This window comes from Ceratotherium simum, chromosome 23, assembly GCF_057802395.1.
Source record: "Ceratotherium simum simum isolate JZ-2026a chromosome 23, ASM5780239v1, whole genome shotgun sequence".
Taxonomy (NCBI): domain Eukaryota; kingdom Metazoa; phylum Chordata; class Mammalia; order Perissodactyla; family Rhinocerotidae; genus Ceratotherium; species Ceratotherium simum.
This window is the reverse complement of record NC_141922.1, coordinates 38,124,238-38,133,289: the sequence shown is the minus strand read 5'-3', so window position 1 is coordinate 38,133,289 and position 9,052 is coordinate 38,124,238. Positions and strand designations below refer to the sequence as shown.

Below are 9,052 nucleotides of genomic sequence, written 5' to 3'. Positions count from 1 at the left end.
TCTCGCCCAGTCAAAATTCAAGTTAAATAGCACAGCAGTCACCATAAGGGGAGCAAGTGCTTTCTGAACAACAGACCTCTCTGGTTGGCCCTGGGCCCAGTGATTCAGATTTCATTTTCACAGCAATCCTGCAAGGTTTTTATAAATGAGTCTCAGAGACATTAAGTAACTTGCTCAAAGGCTGAGATTCCCACCCAAAACTTCCGCCCTCCTCTCTGTAGTTCATGTCTCTTCCTCCTTGCTGAAGCCTCCCTCCCCACCCACCCAACAGCTGTGCATCAGTCCCTGCTCTGTACTGGCCACATGCATTCTGCACCTATTTAGAAATGTGCACACATGGCCTCGATGGTCCTTCAGTCACATGCCTCTCCAGCCAAGGGTAGCTCCAAGTGTCAGGAGCCACGGGGCACACTTCGTAGGGCTTATAAAATCCTAAGATGCTAGAGCTGGAAAGCACCCAGAGATAATCAGACCCACTACCCACCCCAGGCAGGGTCTCCTTGTACAGTGATCCTTGATCTGCATTCATTCGCAGTGAATGCCTACTGCGTGCCAAGCTCGTCTAAGCAATGGAATACAGCAACACACAGAACAGGCAAAACCCCTCATCTCCCAGATGTTCCATTCTAGTTGAGGGAGATTGACAGAAAACAAAATAAAAAAGTAAAATATATAGGATGTTAGGTATTGAAATATACTTAGGAGGAAAAATAAAGTACAGAAAGTTGAGATAGAGAATGGTGTGTGTGTGAGAGAGAGACAGAGACAGAGACTGTGAGACAGAGAGGTCTTAGGTTGGCCAGTGGTGACCTCTCTGGGAAGGATTTCTCCCTCAAAATCTGTCATGCACTGTTTGCTTGAATATGTCCAGCTACAGAGAGGTCATTCCCTTAAAAGGCACTCATTCCATTTTTAACAAGCTCTGATTGTTCTCAAGTTTATCAGATCTTCTCCAGTGACTTCTACCCTTCATCCTGAGTTCTACCTTCAGTCGCTGTACCTAGTAAGCCTAACCTAGTCTCGTAGGACAGACAGCCCTTCACCTGTTTGAGGACAGCTGTGTTTCCTTCAAGTAGTTTCCCTAGAACCTTAACATCCTCAGTTCCTTCAACTGTCTCCTGAATGACTTGATTTCAATACCTATCACCCTGTTGGCCGCCCTCCTTTGAATGAACTGCCCTTTCTCTAAGAACAGAACATTTTGCTCTACAATGGGTTGATCCATGCAGAATATGCCAGATTATTGCTCCCTGGATATGGACTCAATACTGTATAAAAACAAAACAAAACATGCTTTTAAGATCTATCCTAATCAGAGCTCAGTCTTCACTGGAGGGACCCAGTCTAAATCTTCAGAACCTGGAAGCTATGGGGAAGTCCTGGGGCCAGTGGCAAGGCAAGCCTCTCCTTCCTCAACGGGCTTACATTCAGCAGGGTGTTCCTAGGAGACAAGAGAGGGAGTCCAAGGTGAAGAGAGGCAATGTGAAGAAGACCCTGCATTTGGCAGGGGCAGAGGTCCTGGCAGTGGGGAAGGCAGTGTCGGAGGAAGGATGTAGAAGCCAAATAGCTTGTAGTTTTGACTTGTCTACCTGACTTCTTTTCTTATGAATGAGGTTAAGCATCTTTTTATATGTTTTTTTTTTGTGAAGAAGATCAGCTCTGAGCTAACATCCATGCCAGTCCTCCTCTTTTTGCTAAGGAAGACTGGCCCTGGGCTAACATCCGTGCCCATCTTCCTCTACTTTATATGGGACACCGCCATAGCATAGCCTGACAAGCAGTGTATCGGTGTGCGCCCGGGATCTGAACCCCGGCCGCCAGCAGAGGAGCACGTGCACTTAACCGCTAAGCCACAGGGCTGGCCCCACTTATATGTGTAAGAGTAGTTTATATTTCTTTTAAATGTCCTTTGCAAAACTTTCAATTAGTTTAAGGGTCTTTTCCTTGTTAATTTCTAGAAGATCTTAATACACTAAGGAAATTAACCCTTTGTGTTATTTGATACAACTACTTTTTTCCAGTTTGTCATTTGTCTGTTCATTTTGTTTATGTTATTTCTTTCTATGTAGAAAAGTCTTATTTTTTAATTAGTCAACTATATCAATCTCTTCATTTTGGGTTTCTTTTTTTCTCCTTCTCCTCCTTCTTTACATATATCACATTTAGAAAAGCCTTCTTCATTCTGACATTGTAAAAATACTCTCCTATGTCATCTTCAACTATTTTTATTATTTCACTTTTTACACTTAAATCTTTGATCCATCTGAAATTCATTTTGGTGTACCATTTATTGTTCATTTATTATATGTGCCAGGCACGGTGTTCAGCATTTTACGTACATTATCTTATTTAATAGTAGTAATTACGGCAACCTTTATTTTACCAGTGATGACATTCAAGCTTAGCAAGGTGAGCCCAGCCAAACTCTGTAGTGTCAGAACAGAACCCAAGTTGGCCTGAGTCCAATTTTTATGCTCTTCGCTATAATACTTGTAAGAGAGACATTCTGTGTTGTTTAGAAATCCCCAACTTTATGACCACGCATTTCAGGAAAGATATTGTTGTTGAATATGTGATGACTACAGCCCATTCCATGAGGTGTAAAGAACCAGGAAGACTCACTGAGGTGGGGCTACTGGAGGTCAATTAGCCAAAGTCACTCTCCAGCTGGGTAACTGACGCATGCCCCTGCCTGGAAGGTGAGGATTCAAATTCTTCTCTTAGCAAAACTATGGATGATTATATTAAATCACACCAGAGTAGACAGAGCTGTGACTATTAAATCCTTGACTGTAAGAGTCTATTGAACTTCTCTTGTCCTGGGATAGCGTGGATCCCAAAGTCTGGGTGGAGTTCACCCTGCAAGTAGAGCATAATTATTAAATTTTATTGATTCTTGGGTACGCATCTTTACACATTTAACAAATCTGAAATTAGGATGCCTATTCTGATCAATAGTGTCTTATAATTGCTGTCCGCCAGGCAGCAGACGTGATGTAGCAGCAGCTGCCTGCACGTGTGCCAATTTGCGTTTTATTTCTGATGGCACAAATGGACCGTGGCAACCCATCAGTTTTGCATTTAACAAACAATTTAGGGACCATTTCAGCAGATCATATAATCCTGGTTGTTTTCTGAAATCCCCTGTTGACACCTTTTGAAAAGATGAAGGAAGAACCTGCATTAAAACTTTGGAGTTGGGGGGGTAGAGTCATAGGTTTAGAAGAAAATCCTTGAAAGCACTGTTTAAAGAAATCCTGCATAAGTGACACTCCTGGTGGCACAGACGACAATTGTGTTTGGAAAAACAGGATGTATATAACCAACTCTGAAGTGAAATGCCTTTCAGAAGACTAGACTCCAAATGAGAAGTTTGGGGAATACCTTAAGCTATTTGTTTCTCTTATATTTTCCTTATGTATTATGCACAATTTATATGTGATAAAATCTATGTCTATTAAAAAAATTTTTTAGCAACTGATAATCAATTAATATTGTTGATTTAATCATCAGCAATGGTGACTTCAACCTGTACTCCTCTCTCTATATTGATGGAAGTAATCTGTTTAACAATCTCAGAACTGTGCAAATCAATGATCACTTGTGGATTCTCATCTGGAAACGATCCTAAATCTTAGAACCTTCAGCCTGAGGAATTTTTCTCCTAGTGATTCTCAGAGTCTTGGTAGAAGACCACGTCCTTTCTCTTGGAGGTTCTTGTACTTTGTGCCTCTAATCAAGTCTTCCCACACCTTTTGCAGGGGTTTTATGTTGCAGCTAGTTAGTGTGACTCTAATTCAGTGAATCCTCCCTTCTGGCTCCTTGGGTGTCTTTCCTGATCCTTGCAAACTCTCTGACCAACCTGTTCCTGGGTGAGAGCAAACAGCTATGAGACAGGAGCTGCAATGGTGACCATGTCTTCCTCCAAGAGCTATTAAAGTTTAAAAAATTCTTTCAATCATTATAAAACAAAAATGCTAAGTGATATGAAAGCATTGTGTACTAGTTTAATTAATGTCATCCCCTCCCCCTTTCTCAGTGGTACTAAGACACTGATGCATCTTGTAATCAATGACATCTCAGATTTGATGAAATATGGTAGCTTCAGCTTTGGAGGGGTGTGGGTCAAGCAGCCAGTTGGACATAAAAGTCCATCAGGTCATTTTGTTGTTATTGTTGCATGTTTATCATTTTGAGCTCAATCTATAGGAGACTGACTGTATCAATGGATGTAATTAACCTCCTAGGTTTCTACATTTTTTTGTATGCTCTTAAACTGGGTGTTCCTAATTGCATTAACTTTTGAAACTAGGGTATAGGATTTTACCACGGTCCTTATTAAATTTCATCTTGTTGGCTCTGGCCTGTTGTTCCCATCTGCCAAGATCATTCTGGATCATGATTCTCTCATTTACAGTATTAGCTATCCCTCCCCCTAGCTTTCTGCCATCTGTAAATTTGATAAACCCAATTTCTATACCTTTATCCAAGTGACTAATAAAAATGTTGAGCAGCTCTGGAACAATTTTGGAGACCCAGGGCAGCCATTAGTGATTCCCTCTGGTTGGCAGGAATCCATAGATCAACTCCTTCTGGACATGGCATTTTCCCCAGTTGTGACTCCATCCATTAGAAACATAGTGCAGTTGTTAGGCGCCCAAGCTCTGATCTCAGAGTAGACACCTCAAATCCCAGCTTCACCATATCTTAGCTACATGATCATGAGCAAGTTACTTGATGGATCTCTGCTTAGTTTCCTCATCTGTAAAATGGGACAACTGTTTTCACTTTATAGGGATGGGCTGAGGATTAAATGAATTGTACTCACAAAACTCTTAGCACAGTTCCTGACATAGGGTAGGCTTTCAATAAATATTAATTGTTAGTCCTATCAATTTTCTCAGATTTCTCCATCTTGTCCAATGTGCATCATGAGATACTTTGTCAAATGCTTACCAAAAACTCAACAGAAGCTAACTTCATCATGCTATTGTTTTAACGGGCTTATAAAAAAAAAAAAAAAACAGAAATGAGGTCAGTTTAGTATGTGCAGTTTTTTATTCATAATGCATAACTTGACTATTTTCAACAAAGGGTTGATGCAGCTTAAAATAAAAGACACAGATAGATTTATTTGTGGTGACTCCAGGCTGACTCTTAAAGATAACACTCCACTTTTAAGTGCTTACAAATGCTTTTTGTTAACTCTTTCCAAAGTTTTGCTAGGAATCCATATAGAACTGACAATTGCATACTTTCTTGGTCTTCCTTTTTGCCACATAATGGCAACTAATATTTGCCTATCTTCAAGCTTCTAGCAATTTCGCCATTCTCTGTAATTTCTTAAAGATTATTGTTGATGTTTGTATGATCATGTCTGTAAATTGTTTCGCGATCCTAGATACATTTCATGGGATTTGCAGAACTAAACTTATTTGAAGCAGCTGGTACTCTCTTACCACCTCTTCATTTGCCTTGGACTTCATTTCCTTGTAGCTATTGTCATTCTGTCCTTAAGAGGAGTGGTTTTAAATCTTTAGAGTACATCAGAATAGCTTAAAGAAGGCAGAATGGCTTAAAGGAGGCGCAGCGTGTTAAAAATGCACATTTCCAGCCTGCTCCCTGAGATTTAGGCTTAGTAGACCTGAGAGGGGACTGGGAATATACATTTGAACAAACACTCCAGGTGATTCTGATGCACCACCTTGTGAGAAACACCTTATATGGAGGAAAATGATGGGAAGTAATTCAGTAATTATGATTTTTTCTTACAATGTTATTATATATGTTAGCATTATGTATCTTTCCCAGGAAATTGATCATAATCTTACTTGGTTGGTCATTTTGATCTAAACATAGCTTGTAAAAAACCCTTTTGTTTAGCATTTTTCACAAGCCTCAGATTATTCTGGATTTTGACCTTCCTGACACTACTTACAAAGCTTGTTCCCTTTAAAAATAATTGCTCTTGGTTATGGGTCACTCCTGTCGTTGTTAGCCTGTGTGCTTTGAAAGCCGGAGCCCATTGGAGAGCTCTCTGTGCAGTCCTACCTAGGCTCTTTCACATGCCCACAGGGCAGTGGTCTATGCCCTTATGGCATTCAGCTGGGATTCACTAATAATGAGATGAAGGCTATGGACGGCAGAGAGAAGAGCTATAGGGGCTACTTATTAGGATGCCTATAGGAAACCTATCCAGGAACTGGCAATATACTGGTGCTCTGCCCTTTGGAAGAGGTTGAAGTGAAAAGGGGTGGATTCAGACCAAAGCTGAGGCTGTCCAGCCTTCTGAAATTGCTTGTGTCTGGCCTTCTCCTAGACTGCTTCCCTGATGCCACCATCCCACTTCTTCCTCTCTGACCTTCTGGACCTCATGTAGGCTTTCATTATTGCATATGCCACACTGTATTTTAGTTGTTTGTTCATGTGTCTGCCATTTATTACAACTTCGTAAAGGCAGGAAATTGTCTTCTTTATTTAAAACAAAAACAACACAAAACAAACAAGAGCCTTCATTTGACATACTACTTGGCATATAATAGGCATTCAATAAATGTTTGTTGGACTAAGCCAAGGATAACAAATACTTGACAGGCGTACTGCAGTCCCTGGGCTGTGTTGGGGCAGACCTTGCTAATAGATCTTCCAGCTCTTTCCTCCTGAGCCTGGGAGCACTTTCAGTATTCTTCAAAACATGGTTTTCCATCAAATTGACCAGAACTGGCTTGCAAAATGAAAACTATTTACCAATTCTAAACAAAACGGAAGTCCTTTTCTCCTACAGTTCAGTTATTAACTTCATTTGTGGAATAAAAAAAGAAAAAACTTATAAATATAAATTAAGTACTTAAAAAGTCTCAAGTTGGTATGATAAACACTAAGGGGAAAATACAGGGAATTGCACCCGAAGGGTGTGAAGTAGCCAGTGTCTCTCAATAAGCCAGTGTCTGAGTTTTCCAGCTTTTGAGACTCTGGAATGATACTAACAATATAATAATGAGAATGATACTAAAACTCACCACCTCTTCTGATGGGATCAGCAAAGTCTGAAACCTTTCAGGTAATGATTCTAATACCACAGGAACAGAGTGCACAATTTCAGTTGGATCCAAAATCAATGTGTAAGCTGAGAGCCCCGGCTTCTAACATACGTCGGGAGGCAGAGATGGCATCATCTGTGCTGAAAGGGAGATAAACAAAAGCAAGGCCATCCGAGGAGAATTTTTTTTCCTCCCGCTCCCTTCACCTCCCCTTCCCCATGCACCCTTCAAGCCCTGATTACTATCTATCACTTAACAATTTTGACATTTCCATTTTGCACTGATAAAGTTCTCCTTCTGTGTCTACATAACCTGCCTGATGTGGGGCTGTTCTGAAATAAAGCCAGATCCTCTCTACCTCTGACTCTCTCTCTCAAATGTGGCCCCTCTAGTTGTTTTCTCTTAAGTTCCTGTGCTGCAACTCAGTGACACTGAGAAAAATACCCCTTCTTTTAACTCCTAGATTGAAGGCTAAAGAACTTAAAGGCACATTTAGGCCGTTTATAGCTCTGAATTTTCTGGAGTCAGTCTCAGAGGGAAATTGGGTTTTAAGAGACTACAATAGAAAAATGCTTATTTACTGGACCCTGCTAGTGTGCGATTCTCCAAATCAGAAAAAAATTTGCCATAAAGTAATTTTTACTTTTAATTCCTTATAAATATAGAAAATGGATTAAAGACATTACTCTCCCTCCAGAAACAGCCTCACTGGTTTCGTGCTGCCGCAGGATCGACACCAAGAGCGGAGATGTTCGTTCACTATGCCGCCAAATGCCGTGAGCCTCCCACGGGCAGTTGTAGTAAGTTGGGCAAAATGTCTCCATTTTGCCTCTTCTTGGGTTTTTTGGACAGATTTTTATAGTCCTTCTACTCTCTCCTCATGGAGCTGTCAGATGCTATACCTTGCTCTTACAATGAGCCCACCTTTCAAAATGTGTGTCTTCCTTCAAGTTATCGTTTCTGAATCTTTATGGGCTAGAAAGCCAGAGAATAAGGTTTCTTTGAATTGTGTGTAAAATAAGAGTTAATAAACTCTGAATGAGGCCTTAGGGACTTTCTGATGAATAAAGTCCATTAAATTAGGTAACGAGCCTTTTGTCATCTAATTGGAGTGTGTAAAGTCATTTTATACTTACTCTTGGATTCTTGGGTGGTTGGGTTTCCTGGAAAAGTAATTTCTGGATAAAGTGTTGTAAACTTAAAATAATTTAGTAGTGGTTAGAAAATTAAATTTTTTTTGAAAACATTCTCAGAAAATTTTAGATATATTCCTGAAAAGTTTTATGCAATTCAATTTTTGAGGTCGACGTAAGGGAAACTTTGCAAGGATTCTGTTCCTGAAGTTCTGACTTAAAAAACATATGCTTGCTTTTCCATATGTTAACTTGCTTAGAGCAGGTCATGTTGGCTTATAGTTTCTAAGTGTGAAGTTCAACCAAGCCTAGGAAGATCAGGGAAGGACTTCCATTTCCAAGAATAAGGAAGGATAGAGATCAGACCAATCTCCCGCTAAAAATAACCAAAAATACTGACTGAAAAAAAAATTTTTTTAGCTTCTTAAAAGCATCAAAGATCTGGCAAGATAGTAGGAAACTAAAGTCCAAAATCAAAGGGAAAACAAGATCTCTGAAACTTGTGGCACCCTAAAGCTTTTTTGAACTAAGGGCATTTGCCAATTTGGGCAAATTTGAACTTTAGTTTTCAGGGCTTCTCAGGACATAGGGAACAGAAACAAAAGCCCAGGACCTGCCCCTCCCCTCACTAATATGGGTCAAACCCTCAGAGCAAGGATGAAACGAAAGTAAATGTGCCTCCACCTTCAGGCCCAGGAGATTACAGAAGTTGCCCTTATGATGAGCATAGCAAGACAGCTGGTAATGGCAGGGAACTGCTCTGAGGAGGTGTAGCTTCAAGTTGGTGCTTTCACAGCTTCCAAATCCATATTACTTTGGTGATCAAAAAATAAATAAACAGAACCAAAAACAATGACAAAAGAAACCATAAACTCCTCT

General features: G+C 40.3%; 1 pseudogene; it reads right to left on the bottom strand.

Annotated features, from left to right (window-relative positions):
• Positions 1–3,502: 3,502 nt before the first annotated feature.
• On the bottom strand, positions 3,503–7,864 carry LOC101405770 (small ribosomal subunit protein uS10 pseudogene; annotated as a pseudogene).
• Between the last annotated feature and the right edge of the window lie 1,188 nt (positions 7,865–9,052).